This window comes from Aegilops tauschii, chromosome 5 (assembly GCF_002575655.3).
Source record: "Aegilops tauschii subsp. strangulata cultivar AL8/78 chromosome 5, Aet v6.0, whole genome shotgun sequence".
Taxonomy (NCBI): domain Eukaryota; kingdom Viridiplantae; phylum Streptophyta; class Magnoliopsida; order Poales; family Poaceae; genus Aegilops; species Aegilops tauschii.
The window spans coordinates 165,162,169-165,180,350 of NC_053039.3; positions in this window are offsets into that span (position 1 = coordinate 165,162,169).

Sequence of the window (18,182 nt, forward strand, 5' to 3'; positions counted from 1 at the left end):
AATCCTACTCTCTCATATTTCCTGCCCTTGATCTGGAATTTTTCTCAATGATCATGCATGTGTATAGGTTATAAAAGTATTTTCATACAAAAATAGAAGGCCCAAAACTATTTTACAAATTAGGTTTACTACAACTAGTAAAGGTGCCCGTTCGTTGCAACGGGAGGATACGCGCAAATTCTATGAACCATTGTTGGCTGGGTCGAGAAATTGTCTTGTGGGGTAGTCAACACGAAATCGTAGGATAGTCAACACCAAATTTAGGAATAATTGAGCCTAACATCGAAGGCAGGTTTATGAATAAGTTAAGATATTTCATCAAACATCCGAAAAAAATCTAGAAAATATGAATTCAAATAAATTTGTATCACTTTTTTTACTAATGCTAGATATATTATTGTTCAGGTTGAGCCTAACTATAGGATTTCTAATACCTATCTTTCGAACATTGAACAATGAGCTATCCTCCACAATTTATACTTACAAGGGGTTAACTTGATAAGGTAACAACTGAACATATTTATATTTCTAAAATGCTGCCAGAAGGATGGCCGTCCAGCAGAATATATATATTGCCAATCTTATTTTCATCTAAGAAAATAAAAATTTGTCTGCATGACAGAATATAACTTCTACAGCAGCCAAATCTTAAAAGCATAAGAACTAATGTGAGCACTTTTTTTGCATGTTGTGATGTTGTCTCGTATCCTCTAGCGATAATGTGGTCAATATCTTACATTTGTTATTATGCTATCCTTGGAACTGAATACAATTTCAACAACAAATCTCACCATCAGCTTGTCCTTATTGGTAGCTAATACAGAACACAACAACAGAATCACATTACTAATTGTTCCACTTTAACATTTAACATGAAAAATAATTACATTATATGCAGCTACATCGACTTGCGTGTCGCCCTTGCGTCGCCCCTTCGGGCCGTAGTGCCGCGATACGCGGTCCCTGCCGCCCCGTGGTTCTCGTAGCGGCTACATCGACTTGCGCGTCGCCCCTGCGTCGCCCCTTCGGGCCGTAGTGCCGCGATACGCGGTCCCTGCCGCCGCCTCGAGGCCGTCCCCGCGGTTGCACTGTACCACGCTCAGCCGCTGCACCGCCCCTTCGAGCCGTAGCGCCGCGGCCCGCAGTCCCAGCAACCGCCCCGAGGTCTTTCGCCGTTGCCCCGACCTGCCCGCCGCCCCTTCGGGCTATAGCGACGCGGCCCGCGGTCCACCGCCGTCCCCGCGCGTCAACCTCTCGTGGTATGCGCCGTGCCGCCGGCCTTGGCGTGGGAACGCCATTGTCCGCGCCGGTCTTCATCCCGCAGTTGGGTTCCTCGTCTACTTCGAGCACCGCCGCCGCACTACTAACCTAGCCGCCGCCGCCCGTCCACCCCCTTCAGCTTTGTCCAAGCACCAGCCCATCGCCAGCGTCGTCGTCATCTACCCCGACCATTTCATCCACTCCGACCACCGTTGGTGACATCGGCCCCGCGTCGATGGACGCCGCAACCGTCGTCGAGTTCTTCTCTGCTGGCCTCTCCGACTTCTCCGACATGGCGTACAGCTCGTGCAGGTCCCTGTCTACGCATGCTCGGTGCTAGCAACACCGATGTGTGCCTTCGTCCATGACGTGTCCCCGGGCCTGGCAAGCCTGGTGCGGCGCTTCGCCAACTTCGTCTTCTTCCATCTACGCATGCCCGATGCTGGCAACACCGACGCGTGCGTTCGTCTACGACGTGTCACCGGGTTTGGCAAACCCGGCGCGACGCCTCGTCAACACCGTCTTCTTCCCGGCGCACCAGTACTTCAAAACCGCTACGCCCATGAATAACTTGGCGCCTCCTTGCGCCCGCAGCTCCATGGCGACTCCCTTGACACCGGCTACCCCAACTCGACATCGACCAAGGCGTTCTTCGCACGGCTACCTCGTCCACGGCTACACCACTCTACGCTCTCGGCTACCTCGACATCGACACAAAGGGTTATCATCCGCTTGAGCAACTCGTTGGCTTCCTCTATAGTCAATGCGTCAGCAACGTGACACCGTCCACGACGCTCCCACCATGACTGCGGGGGGATGTCAGCCCGTCGGCTGCTATTCTCTCCAGTCTGACCGTTCGCGACGCTCCTGTTGTTTGCAACGCTACCGGTACGACTGCGCGGGGAAGGGGGGGGGGTTGAAGGAAATATGCCCTAGAGGCAATAATAAAGTTGTTATTTTATATTCCCTTATATCATGATGAATGTTTATTATTCATGCTAGAATTGTATTAACCGGAAACTTGATACATGTGTGGATACATAGAGAAAACACCGTGTCCCTAGTAAGCCTCTACTAGGCTAGCTCGTTAATCAAAGATGATTAAGTTTCCTAACCATAGACATGTGTTGTCATTTGATGAACATGATCACATCATTAGGAGAATAATGTGATGGACAAGACCCATCCGTTAGCTTAGCATATTGATCGTTCAGTTTTATTGCTATTGCTTTCTTCATGTGAAATAAATATTCCTTTGACTATGAGATTATGCAACTCCCGGATACCGGAGGAATACCTTGTGTGCTATCAAACGTCACAACGTAACTGGGTGATTATAAAGATGCTCTACAGGTATCTTCGAAGGTGTTTGTTGGGTTGGCATTGATCGAGATTAGGATTTGTCACTCCGAGTATCGGAGAGGTATCTCTGGGCCCTCTCGGTAATGCACATCATAAGAAGCCTTGCAAGCAAAGTGACTAATGAGTTAGTTACAAGATGATGTATTACGGAACGAGTAAAGAGACTTGCCGGTAACGAGATTGAACTAGGTATGTAGATACCGATGATCGAATCTCGGGCAAGTAACATACCGATGACAAAGGGAATAACGTATGTTGTCATAACGGTTCGACCGATAAAGATCTTCGTAGAATATGTAGGAACCAATATGAGCATCCAGGTTCCGCTATTGGTTATTGACCGGAGAGGTGTCTCGGTCATGTCTACATAGTTCTCGAACCCGTAGGGCGCTTAACGTTCGATGATGATTTAGTATTATATGAGTTATGTGATTTGGTGACCGAATGTTGTTCGGAGTCCCGAATGAGATCACGGACATGATGAGGAGTCTCCAAATGGTCGAGAGGTAAAGATTGATATATAGGACGATGGTATTCGGACACCGGAAATGTTCCGGAGGGTACCGGGTACATATCGGGTCACTGGAAGGGGTTCCAGGCACCCCCGACAAAAGATATGGGCCTTATGGGCCAAGAGGGGAAACACACCAGCCACAAGGGGCTGGTGCGCCCCCCATATGGGCCGGCCTAAGTGGAGAAGTGATGTGGAGCATCCCTCGACCATCACCATGGACGTCACACCACCACCGCAAGGACGGAGAAGACCGATGACAAGAGCACACGCACGTGCCACCGAAACCGAGGTTGACTCCTTCCTCTTCAAACTCCATTCGAATTCACACGAGAATCGGGTTCTACCTCAAACGGAATTGTTGTGCATTCTTAGGTACCAAGAAGAAGTCCATGAAGAAGCTATCACGAAGACCCGAGCACCTACGGACGAGAAGAAGGAGGAAGGGGGCGACAAGAGTGAATAAGGAGGTGCCCTGGACACCCCGGGTGCCCGGGCACTTTGGCCCCGAAGGCCCGCCCCCTGGCGCCGCTCCCAGCCGGCCCCGGGTGCCCGACCATGGAGGGCCCGGGTGCCCGCACCACCCTGGGTGCCCGGCCTTGGCCCCCGGGTGCCCGGCCTCCTGCGCCCAGCCACCCTCCGGGTGCCCGGCCACGGAGCCCCGGGTGCTCGGGTCCTTGTCCCACCCGCACGGCGCCACCCTGGGTGCCCGGGCTTGGGACCCCCGGGTGCCCGGCCAACCTACAGCCGCGCCCCTGTACAGGCCAGGTGCCCAGCCCCTCCGCCCCCGGGTGCCCGGCCGAACCGGTGTGTTGGTCCCTGACCGGTCCGGGTGTCTGGACCCCTTTGTCCCGGGTGCCCGGACCACTCCGCGAATGCCTGCGTGCAAGTTGGGGCTTTTGCCCTTGTAATCCTCTCCCCCTCTTATTTCGCCCCTAGACTATAAGTACCCCCCACCTAGCTCATTTGAGAGGATAGCAAAGTATATGACATGATTTAGTGAGCTTTGCTCCTTGTACCTCCTCTTGAGAGAGAGAGAGACCTCTCCCATGGAGATCAAGACCTCCTATGGAGAAGATCCCTAGTAGATTCAAGCCCCCATCTAGGGAAGGATCTCCATCATAGGATCATCAAGACCTCTCTCCTCATAGGATTGGGATGAACTAGTTATCTCTTGTATCTTCTTGTGTTGGATTTGGACCTTTGTATCCGTCTTTGTGTAATTGGATCTGGCACATGTGTGATTGGATCAAGTCAATTTGAGTGTTCCTCTTGTTTCCCCCTTTGTGTTCTTCTTGTTCTTGGGGATTTTCCCTCCAATTCGTGAAAGATCTCCATCTAGGGTTCCACCCTACAACATCTTGGTATCATGAGCCATGGTTTATCACAAAATTGGAGCCCCCCTTCTTGTTCTCTAGCCTAATTTTGTTGTGTTCTTCCTCAATTTGGAAAATTCCCCACCAAAGATAGCCCCAATTTTTGTTGTTGTGATTTGTTGGTTTGATGATGTTTTGTTGGATTTGATCCATGGATTTGCTTGGTTTCAAGTGGATCTAGCCTTCCCCATCCATCTCCACCTTTCCCCACCAGAAATCCATCAATTTCTTCCATTTTCCCACAAATTTCCGCCCAAATCCGTGACCCCCGGGCGCCCGGACCTCAAACCCCGGGCACCTGGACCCCCCGAGCAAGTTCCGCCCAACCCCGCTGACCACCCCGGGTGCCCGCACCACTTACCCCCGGGCCACTTTTTCTGCCCAACCCCGCTGACCACCCTGGGTGCCCGCACCTCCGACCCCCGGGCACCCGCAACTCCCAGTTTCAGCTCACCAACAAAAACCGTTTCGACCATAACTTTCACCCCCCGAAGTCTGATTTTGACCTTCTTTAGCTCGTTGAGTAGCTATTGACATCCCCCATCCATCTAGATAGGTTCCAACATCATTTGACTCCATTTTTTTGGCATTTTCGCATCTTTACTTAGGCCATCCACCATATCATCCGCAAACCACCATAGCTTTCCTCAACCTAACCCATTTTGCTCCATTTAGCATTTGTGATTGTTTGAGTGGTGACTTGAGTCTCCTAAGGTGTTTTGGCTACTTAGGGACGGTTGCTTCTTCATCAACCACCACCACCACTTCCGCATTGCTAACTTCCTGAACCACCAACACATTCTACTACCACCATTTGACATTTTCCTTTGAGATTTTGAGTTTGTGGTTTTTCTGTTTCCTAGGGTGTTTCGGCTAACTAGGAACAGTTCGACATCGACAACACCGCCACTCAACTTCGTCAAGGAATCATCATCGACCACCTTCACCATTTTGACACGCTAACCGTAAGCAAGAACGGTAACCTCTATATCATCTTGGTATCGTGGTATCCCATTGTACATTCATTCTTGCCATTGCATTGTTAACCCCTTAGCCCATTTTGCGTCACTTGCCTATCGAGACTAGTCTTTGAGTATTGCCGGCAACGTTACTTGTGCACATTAGTGATCCGTACCTTCCATTGCATACATACCATATCATATTGGTATCATCTTGGTATCATCATATCATCCCTTGTGTCACAAGATTGTTCCCGCATATACACAATAGCTATCTTGGTCTGTGCATTTCGCATAAGTGGCCATACAAAAAAATAGAATAAGCTTTTAAGCAAAAAGAGAGCAAAGAAGCTTGTAAGCAAGAGCCATAACACCGCCACATTGCATACCATTCTACCATATTGATCATCTTGGATCATCGTGTGCGAAACAACGGAACATCATACATCTATAGCATACTTGGGATAGAAAGTTGATACATTTTGCATCTTCTAGGTTGTGCACAAGTGTCGTATCCGCCTATTGAGCAATCGTGCTAGCGTCTCTCTAGAGTTGTGCAACACGAGCATTTTCCGTGGATTCCACATTTTGTGCTCATTCCTTGGTTGCACGACCCCATTTATCTATCCGTGTGTGTGTTTCCGTGTGCCACCCATTGCTATTGGTCTACTTGTTTCACTTGCGAATTTGTGAATCTTTTCCAACATTATTGACTCTTGCTAATATTTTGCATCAAATTTTTGTGCCACTATCCTCGCCGAGCTCCACCATAAGCCTTACTTGTGTAGGTGTGAGAATTGACAAGATCCGGTACCAATTGTGCTATTTCCTTGATACATTATTGAGTGATCATTGATCCATCTTCAACATTGGAAAGGTACATTTGGTCTAGTTCTTTCCTTTCTTCCACTCACATTTGCTCGAGTCTTGTGATGGATAGATAAGGCATTTCATCTCTGTTCTTCCACGACAACGACGGCGCGAACAACAACATCAACAAAATGTCCATCTTCGGACTACAACAAGCAATGCAAGGCATTGAGCGACTCGCCTTCGACATTCGCCAAAATGAAGCAAGGAAAAGGGACTACATCGACACCAAGTTGAACGAACAAATGGATCAAGTACGAGACATGTTGGCCAACTACAAGTCTTCTTCCCCTTCGTCATCTTCAAGGCGGCGACGCTCGAGTAGCAAATCTTCGGAACGCCATCGAGCTCAAGCACTACAACACCATCAAGCTGAAGATGCTCGACACACGCAAACCTACAAGTCCGAACATGCTCTACTTCATGCCAAGGATAAGCTTCATGAGCAAAGAGAAGACCACGAGACAAGCACCACCAAGAGGAAGCTCCGACTACCACGACTACTTCGGCATCTTCGCCTTTGGACGTACGACATCTTCGTCTACTTCCCACGAGTACAACTACATCGAGATCATCAAGTCCAAGGCGACCACGTACAAGCGAGGGTGACACTCCCATCTTCGGAAGCCCCTCAAGGAAGATGATCGAGCATGGGATTTTCCCTTCGGTCATGGAGACGAGTGATGATGTGCCATCTTCGGCCTTCATCCACAACGAGGGTGATGTTGTGCCATCTTCGGCCTTTATCCACAACGAGATTGACGATGTGCCATCTTCGGCCTTCATCCAAGACGAGAGTGATGATGTGCCATCTTCGGCCTTCATCCATGGCGACGACTACGAGACGGTTGAGCACAGAATTTTTCCTTCGACCACGACGACGTATGATGACTTGAGTGACTTGTGCCACCGTATTGAGAGTGCGAGTGACTTCACCACTAGCCCCATATATGATGAGTTGCCAAAATTCCCATGTGAGGAGAGCCACAACCCCCATCACTTGAGTGAGATGAGTGACTCCACCATATGTGACATTGAGTGCACCTATTTTGAGGGAGTGAGTGAACGACCACATAGAGAGTGTGATAGTTGATAGGGCATGTGAGGCCATTTCGATTTCTAACAACTTAACCTCTACCTCTATTATGTCTTCTCATTTGGTGCTAGGTCCCATTTATGATGACGCGCCGATCCTCGACGACCGTGTCCTCCCTTTGGACAAGACGATGTCCATGTTGGAATATGATGCACCCCCACATTGTTCCATCAAGATGAAGATGATGACCACCATTTGGTCTTTGCCACCTCACCTACACCACTTGAGTGGAATGAACAAGGTATTATAGGTGAAGGTGATGCTCTAGTCCCACTAGTGGACATTCTCGACATTGATTGCTTGGATGATGTTGATCCACCTATTACCATGCTTCATGCTAGTGTGACTTCCCCATGCGATGATTTACCCATTTATGATGAGTTTGTTGATTGCCATGTGGCGTCTATTAGTCGTGATGCCGTGTTGCATAGGATTTCTTGTGATAATTCTCTCGGTCACATCATGTTTGACAATCCGCTTGACTTGTCATATGCTATGCATGAGATCAACAATATGTCATATTTACAATCTCATCGTAGTGACTATGCATATGCCGTCAACATAAACCCAATTTGCACAATGGCATAGATGACAAGCCCATGGTTATTGGCATTTGTTTTTCTTGTGATGATATTGATATGCTCCCTTTGCATCATTTATCTCATATGCCATGCCATGAGAACCTAGCTTCGGATATGCATTGTTTTGGATGTTGTCAATATTCTCAATGTGATGTTTCCACGAATGCTCATGAGGAGACCCCCATAGTTTCCTCATACATTTTAGGAGATTTTGATTCATCCTATCCATTGCATGATCCCAATACTTGTGTGCACCATATGCTCCCCATGAATAAACATGCTAGTGATATGCCATATACTTGCATTCTCAATTTGTGTCCCCATCGTGCCATACATAACAACTATTTTTTCATGATGGATGACATGTTCTTATACCATGCATCAAATTTCTTTGAGCGATGCTTATCTTGTGCTAACTCACGCATGCACATACACATCATGATGGATGATGCGTACATTTACCAAGTGCACAATTTCTTTGGTTTGTGTCTCTTTTGTGTAGGTACACATTCTACCTCGTCAACCTCGCAATCCCATGAGTTGACGAAACGAGCTCTAGAGAGCAATGATGATTTGGGACACCGTGGATTGTTCTTACCACCGCTCTCTTCGCGCAAAGTCTTCACGCATTTCTTCTACATGTGCCATGTTCACTTTGCATGATATGCTCATTTCTTTACATTTGCCATGCATTTGTGACCCATGCTTTGCATTACACATGATGATTGATGCTACTACTTGTATGTGTATTTGCAAGCTTGGTGGAGATATTGCTTGTTATTGCCATGTTCCATTTATGCCACATTCCTATGATGATACTATGATCTTGCTTTGTGCTCGTGCTCGCGATATGTCATGTGCACTTCCTATATCTATTATTTACTCACATGACATGATTGCCATGATTTCCTCTAGTGTGTTGCATCTTCGCTCCACTAGTTTGCACGACTTGATTTCTATGCTTTCTCTTGTTGCATCCAATTCTTGGATTAGTTGCTCCTATCATATGTTTGGTTGCAACAATGTCATTACTTCACATATGCCATGTCCCATTGCGTGTCACTTGCTTGACTTGATTGCCTCGCACATGTTGCAATATTGCTATATCATTTGTGCTGAGTGCCTCACTTTCTTCACCACACCATATGCACATTATGCTTGGATTATCTTGCACTTGCCCCATGTGTTTAGACTTGCATTTCATTTGGTGTTGTGAACGACTCTTATGCCTACCATAGACCGTTCATTGAGAGTCTTATGCATGCTTGCTATGACATTGAGGTCGATGCTTATTCTCTTGGCACACATATTTGCATCTCTACCTCACATTTACATGCTTGTTTCCATGATATCCTTGATTTTGCTACATTTATGCGCTTACATGACATGTGACAATCCCTTGTCACACCATATATTATGCTTGATGACCACACTTGTTTGGTGAATCACCTCGTGAATGCTTGGTTTGGCACTAACGCTAGCCACATTTGTTTCTCCAAGTGTTTGTTATACTTGCTCCTTTTGAAGGAATCACAAGATGGTACGACATTGGAGAGTGCCCATTTCGAGCTTCAAAATGATAAGTGCTTGGTGGTTGTCCACTTCTACATGGCGACGCCCTCTCTTTACCATGGTGATGAAGATCACGATCCGTGGACGGATCTCTCGCAAGGGAGGGGGGGGGAGATGATGCGTAGCATCCCTCGACCATCACCATGGACGTCACACCACCACCGCAAGGACGGAGAAGACCGATGACAAGAGCACACGCACGTGCCACCGAAACCGAGGTTGACTCCTTCCTCTTCAAACTCCATTCGAATTCACATGAGAATCGGCTTCTACCTCAAACGGAATTGTTGTGCATTCTTAGGTACCAAGAAGAAGTCCATGAAGAAGCTAGCACGAAGACCCGAGCACCTACGGATGAGAAGAAGGAGGAAGGGGGCGACAAGAGTGAAGAAGGAGGTGCCCTGGACACCCCGTGTAACACCCACGATGCGGCTATATCTCCCACGTGTCGAGGCACGACTTAGAGGCATAACCGCATAGTGGTTTTGTCGCAAGAAGGGTCATCTTCACACAATCCCATGTAATGAACAAGAATGGGATAAAGAGTTGGCTTACAATCGCCACTTCACACAATACATAAATATAATTCATACATCATCCAAAATACACACATATAGACCGACTACGGTCAAAATCCAGAAGAAAATAAGATAACCCCAAATGCTAGATCCCCGATCGTCCCAACTGGGCTCCACTACTGATCATCAGGAAAAGACACATAGTAACGACCACGTTCCTCATCGAACTCCCACTTGAGATCGATCCCATCATCTGCACTGGCATCGCCGGCACCTGCAACTGTTTTGGTAGAATCTGTGAGTCACGGGGACTCAGCAATCTCACACCCGCGAGATCAAGACTATTTAAGCTTATAGGAAAGGATGGTGTAATGAGGTGGAGCTGCAGCAGGCAATAAGCATATATGGTGGCTAACATACGCAAAAGAGAGCGAGAAGAGAAGCAACGGAACGGTCGTCATCTAGCAATGACCAAGAAGTGATCCTGAACTCCTACTTACGTCATTCATAACTCAAGCCGTGTTCACTTCCCGGGCTCCGCCGAGAAAAGACCATCACGGCTACACACCCGATTGATGTATTTTAATTGAGTCAAGTGACAAGTTCTCTACAACCGGACATTAACAAATTCCCATCTGCCTCATAACCACGGGCACGGCTTTCGAAAGATAATACCCTGCAGGGGTGTCCCAACTTAGCCCATCATAAGCTCTCACGGTCAACGAAGGATAAACCTTCTCCCGGAAAGACCCGATCAGTCTCGGAATCCCGGTTTACAAGACATTTCGACAATGGTAAAACAAGACCAGCAAAGCCACCCGAATGTGCCGACAAATCCCGATAGGAGCTGCACATATCTCGTTCTCAGGGCACACCGGATTGTCCAAGCTTCCGATAGGCCAGACCAGAGTTGCCCCTGGTGGCCACCGGCGACTGACAGGTTGGACCAATACTCAGAGGAGCACTGGCCCGGGGGTTTAAAATAAAGATGACCCTCGGGCTCTAGAAAACCCGGGGGAAAAAGGCTTAGGTGGCAAATGGTAAAACCAAGGTTGGGCCTTGCTGGAGGAGTTTTATTCAAGGCGAACTGTCGAGGGGGTCCCATAAATCACCCGACCGCCTAAGGAATGCAAACTCAAGGAACATAATACCGGTATGACAGAAACTAGGGCGGCAAGAGTGGAACAAAACACCAGGCATAAGGCCGAGCCTTCCACCCTTTACCAAAATATATAGATGCATTAATTAAATAAGAGATATTGTGATATCCCATCAAATCCATGTTCCAACATGGAACCAACTTCAACTTCACCTGCAACTAGCAACGCTATAAGAAGGGCTGAGCAAAAGCGGTAACATAGCCAAACAACGGTTTGCTAGGAAAGGATGGTTAGAGGCTGACATGGCAATATGGGAGGCATGATATAGCAAGTGATAGGTAGCGCAGCATGGCAATAGAACGAACAACTAGCAAAGCAAAGATAGAAGTGATTTCGAGGGGTGGTCATCTTGCCTGCAAGGTTCTCAGAGTTATCGAAAGCTTGATCCTCGTAAGCGTACTCAATAGGTTCCTCGTTCACGAACTCGTCTCCCGGCTCTACCCAAGACAAGAACACAAGCAACAGAACCACAATCAATCACGAGAAATGCACAAGCAACATGATGCAAAACATGTATGATATGCAAGATATGATATGCGATGCATATGCGTGCTCCGGAAGGAAAATGATGAACAAGGCAGTAACTTGGCAAACCAAGCATGCACTGGAAAGATGAGATGGTTTCGGTCGAAATCGATATAAAGATCACCGGAAACGGATGCACGGTTTGCAAATGGCAAGCAAAACAAGAATGACACGAATCTGCGATTAACAGCATGATAGCACTTAAAATGCAACAAGCAACAATGCTACAGCACTCCAACATAGCAACAAAGCATATGGCAGTAATCTACAGGAGATGCTTCACAAAATATGAACATTGAGCTACGGCTAGTTCACAACATAACAAGCTCAAACAAGCATGGCAAAAGTGCAAAAGATAACAGGTTCACAGACTTGGTGAAATTACTGGACATGGCAGAAAACAGCATCAGGTAGCAATGTTTAGAGCACAAAATCAACAAGCTACAGGAACTTAACATTGCAAAACAAGGCATCTCAGTATTATACTAAATGCATATGACAAAAGTCCCTTAGTGACCATAAGCCAAAAAGGACCAGAAGATATGATGGCAAGCATGTAAACATAGCAAGTTTCGTTATCAGGTTCAGACTTGGCAGAAAACAGAGCATGGCAGAAACAATAATATGAGGGCATCTTTGTGAGCTTGATGCACTCATCACAAAGCAATTCATGACAAAACAAGCATACCTACAGCAAGATGGCATGTTTATGAAGCTAGACATGGCAAGAACAAAAGCATAGCATGTATGGATCAACTACAACAAGCTTGGCAAAAATGAATATCATGTTAAGAATCTGCCAGAAATATTTTATAGTAAACGTAGAGGAAGATTGAGTCATGCTAAGGTACTCCATAATTGCAACCAAGGGTAGGAATAGATCAATTACAACAATAGCTACAAAACATCCTTACTGAACATCTCCAAAATATGCATGGATCTCTCTGTAGCATTAAGTTTACATGGTAACAAAATAACAGCAGACAAGGCCTTGGAGAAATCACTAAGTCCCTGAAATCAGAAACATTATGGAGCCTAGTTTGCATGCTTGTGATAGTCACCACAGAGATCATAAAAATACATGGCATAAACCACTGGAAAGGGCATGGCATACAACAAAACACATGTAGAGCTCATGCCCATAAGATGCACAGATAAAATGATACAAAAATGACAAATCTACAAGTTCTGTTAAGAACCAGCAGATAACAGCAACTAGCCCTCTTGCAACAGAGATTTGGGCATCAAGATGACCTCTAATGAATATGGTGCAATTGAACAAAATGTAGAGCATCACGAGAAGAAGAATTTGACATATTATACGCGCGAAACGGAGCTATATGCAGAGAGTTACGCACTGTTGAACATGTGCACTTGCTGTAACAGAAAAAGACTTGGAGGATTTTCGGGCTTCGGGAAAAGTCAACGTACGCAGTTGACCCAGATCGGATCGAGGCCGGGGTCGCTCGCCGGCGACAGGAGAGGAAGGAGAGGAGGCGCCCGGCGTTGGGGAGGCGGAGGATGGCGGGGTCGGCGTCGGAGGGGAGGCGGCGCCGGTGGCCGGCGGGAGGCGCGGCGGCGGACGACGGTGATGCGGGGCCCGGCGGGCGGTGTCCCGCGGCGGCGGCGCGCGGGCGAGGCGGCGGCGGCCGGGCGGGGCGCGGGCGGCGTACGGGCCGGCGGGGCGCGGGCGGCGTACGGGCCGGCGGGCCCGCGGCGGTGGGAGAGCCGACGGGGACAGGTGGCGCGACGCGGTTGGCCGGGCGGTGGCGGCGACTTCGTCCGGCGCCGGGCGGACGTGTCCGGCGCACGGAGGGACGAAGGTTAGGGTTTGATCTGCGATTCGATTTCGGGAGGGGAGGCATATAAATAGGTAGAGGGAGCTACGAGAGTCCAAATGAGGTGCGGTTTTCGCCCACACGATCGTGATCGAACGACCTACAGCATGGAAGAGAGTTTGGTGGGTTTTGGGCTGGTTTTTAGGGGGGTTTTGCTGCAACACACAGAAGGCATCTGCGGTTACCCGGTTAACCGTTGGAGTACCAAACGACCTCCAAATGGAACGAAACTTGACCGGTGGTCTCCGGGTGGTATACCAAGGCCACTTGACAAGCCTCGGTCTATTCCGAGAATGTTTGACACCCGCTCATGAAAGAAAACAAGAGGGGTGCGCCGGAGGAGATAGGAGCGTCGGATTGCAAAACGGACAACGGGGAAAATGTTCGGATGCATGAGACGAACACGTATGCAAATGCAATGCACATGATGACATGATATGATATGCGTGACATGAACAAAATGCAAAACGAAAAACAAAACCCGACCACGAAGAGAATATCATAACACAAAGCCGAAAATGGCAAGAGTTGGAGTTACAAATATGGAAAGTTACATGCGGGGTGTTACACCCCGGGTGCCCAGGCACTTTGGCCCCGGAGGCCCGGCCCCCCTAGCGCCGCTCCCAGCCGGCCCCGGGTGCCCGGCCTCCTGCCCCGAGCCGCCCTCTGGGTGCCCGGGCCCTTGTCCCAGCCGCACGACGCCACTCGGGTGCCCCGACTTGGGACCCCTAGGTGCCCGGCCACCCTACAACCGCGCCCTTGTACAGGCCAGGTGCCCGGCCCCTTCGCCCCCGGGTGCCTGGCCGAACCGGTGTGTTGGTCCCTGACCGGTCCGGGTTCCCGAACCCCTTTGCACCGGGTGCCCGGACCACTTCGCGAATGCCTGCGTGCAAGTTGGGGCTTTTGCCCTTGTAACCCTCTCCCCCTCTTATTTCACCCCTAGACTATAAGTACCCTACCTAGCTCATTTGAGAGGATAGCAAAGTATATGACATGATTTAGTGAGCTTTGCTCCTTTTACCTCCTCTTGAGAGAGAGAGAGAGAGACCTGTCCCATGGAGATCAAGACCTCCTATGGAGAAGATCCCTAGTGGATTCAAGCCCCCATCTAGGGAAGGATCTCCATCATAGGATCATCAAGACCTCTCTCCTCATAGGATTGGGATGAACTATTTACCTCTTGTATCTTCTTGTGTTGGATTTCGACCTTTGTGTCCCTCTTTGTGTAATTGGATCTAGCACATGTGTGATTGGATCAAGTCAATTTGAGTGTTCCTCTTGTTTTCCCCCTTTGTGTTCTTCTTGTTCTTGGGGATTTCCCCTCCAATTCATGAAAGATCTCCATCTAGGGTTCCACTGTCACACCCAAGATGCGACCCTATCCTAAAGGAACACGAAGGTCCCACCAAGGATAGAAGCGCATCTTGAAGACGCTTTTGCAAGGTGGATATCATTACATCAACATTACATAATAGTTGGGGATACATACAAGGCATACAACTGCCGCAAGAATACAACAATACATCATACATAAGATCAACATCCGGCTACGGATGAAACATAAACAGAAACTCAAACGACATCCACCCTGCTAGCCCAGGCTGCCGACCTGGAACCTATCCCCTGATCGAAGAAGAAGCAGAAGAAGAACTCCAAAACAAACAACATCGCTCTCGCGTCATGATCATCGCAAAACCTATACCAGCAACTGGTGTTGTAGTAATCTGTGAGCCACGAGGACTCAGCAATCCCATTACCATGGGTTTCAAGACTAGCAAAGCTTAATGGGTAAGGAAGGGGTAAAGTGGTGAGGTTGCAGCAGCGACTAAGCATGTATGGTGGCTAATTTACGCAAAAAAGAGCGAGAAGAGAAGCAAAGGAACAGTCGTGAAGCTAGAAATGATCAAGAAGTGATCCTGAACTCCTACTTACGTCAAACATAACCCAGAAACCGTGTTCACTTCCCGGACTCCGCCGAGAAGAGACCATAACGGCTACACACGCGGTTGATGCGTTTTAATTAAGGTCAAGTGTCAAGTTCTCTACAACCGGATATTAACAAATTCCCATCTGCCACATAACCGCGGGCACGGCTTTCAAAAGATAATACCCTGCAGGGGTGTCCCAACTTAGCCCATTATAAGCTCTCACGGTCAACGAAGGATATTCCTTCTCCCGGGAAGACCCGATCAGTCTCGGAATCCCGGTTACAAGACATTTAGACAATGGTAAAACAAGTCCAGCAAAGCCGCCCGATGTGTCGACAATCCCGATAGGAGTCGCACGTACCTCGTTCTCAGGACACACCGGATGAACACTACGTACAACTAAAACCAGCCCTCAAGTTTCCCCGAGGTGGCGCTGCAAGTGGCTCTAGTTTGGACCAACACTCTGAGGAGCACTGACCCTCGGGAGCGCGACTCCCAAGGGAAAAAGGCTAGGTGAGGCAAATGTAAAACCAAGGTTGGGCCTTGCTGGAGGAGTTTTATTCAAAGCGAACTGTCAAGGGGGTCCCATAAATCACCCAACCGCGTAAGGGGCGCAAAATCAAGGAACATAACACCGGTATGACGGAAACTAGGGCGGCAAGAGTGGAACAAAACACCAGGCATAATGCCGAGCCTTCCACCCTTTACCAAGTATATAGATGCATTAATAATATAAGAGATATTATGATATCCCAACATAAACATAATCCAACATGGAGCAATCTTCAACTTCACCTGCAACTAGCAACGCTATAAGAGGGGCTGAGCAAAAGCGGTAACATAGCCAAACAATGGTTTGCTAGGAAGGGTGGCAAAGGTTAGAGGTTCATGGCAATTTGGGAGGCTTGAAGAACAAGTGATAGGTAGCGCAACATAGAGATAGAACGAAGCAACTAGCATAGCAATGATAGTAATGAGATCCAAGGTGACAGTCATCTTGCCTGAAATCCCACTAGGAAGAAGAACGAGTCCATGAAGAACATGAAGCCACGAAGACGAACGAATCCTCACGATCGCAACGACACGGGAACTATCGAGAAGAAGCACACAACATGGTAAACACACCACACATGAACAAGGCATGATGCTCAACCAAGAATGATGCATGACAAGGCTACATGAAGCTACTCATGACAAGAGATGATGCATACAAGAACAACACATCAAAGCAAGTTTAAATGAGGCCGGAAACAAGATATAACAACTCCGGTAAGTCCTCATATGCAAATTTCGAAATTGGTCCAGAACTGAGTAAGCCTTATGTTCAAGTTGTTAAACAACAAGTTAAGATGCACCAAGATGATCTACACAAAATTCTAGTCAAGTTTCATATAAAGTTCATTTAATTCGGAGCTACGGCCTAGAAGATATGAGCAAAAGAAGTTAAACATGGCATTGATGCAAAATGCATTCAAACATCAAACAAACACACTGAAAGCATGGATGCAACATGATAATATGAAACTACATGCAATTCTAAGCAAGTTTTATATAGAGCATGCTCAAAACGGAGCAACGGTGCAACACATACACTCCAAACAAGACATAGCAACAATCTGTCCAAAACAGCAACTAGGCATTTAGCAAGCATCAAAACAATATGCTACAGCAACTCAACATGAAAACAAAAGGCATGGACATGATCTACAGGTAAACCATGACAAAACATGAACACTGAGCTATCTCCAGAAATCACTAGAACATGCTCAAAAGGACATGACAAGATTGCAAATAATAACAGATTCACAGACTTAGCAGAAATCACTGGGCATGGCAGAAATAACAACAGGTTACAAAGTTTAGAGCTATCCTACAACATGCTACAGGAACTTATCATGGCAAATGAAAACATGGCATGATTCTACTCAAAGCATATAACAAATGTCCCTTAATGAACATGAGCCAAAAAGGCTCAGAAGATATAATGGCACCCATGTAAACATAGCAAGTTTCATAAACAGATTCAGGCTTAGAAGAAAAACAGAGCATGGCAGAAATAACGATAAGTAGGCATGTTGGTGAGCTTGAACCACTCACCACAGAGTATTTTATGGCATGTGAAGTCAACCAACAGCAAGAAGGCATAAATATTAAGCTAAGAATGGCAATAGCATAGTCATAGGGTACATGGATCACTAGTAACAACCATGGCAAAATTGATTAACATGTAAACAATCTGCCAGGAACATTTTATAACAAAAGTAGAGCAAGATAACAACAAGCTACAGCAGGCTATAAATGCAAACAAGGGCATGGATGGATAGCGCATAACATGTATAATAGAACACCCTTAGTGAACATCTCCAGATTATGCATAGAATGACTTGTAGCAGCAGGTTTACATGGCAACAAAATATAACAGACTCAGACTTGGCAGAAATCACTGTCACAGAAATCAGCAACATCACGGAGGCTACTTTGCATGCTTGTGCTAGTCACCACAGAGCTCCTAAAAATACAAGACAAGCACCTCTATAAAGATTACATGATGTAGTTCAAATCACATATAGAGCTCATGCTCATAGGATGCACACACAAAATGCAACGAAAAAGGCAAATCATCAAG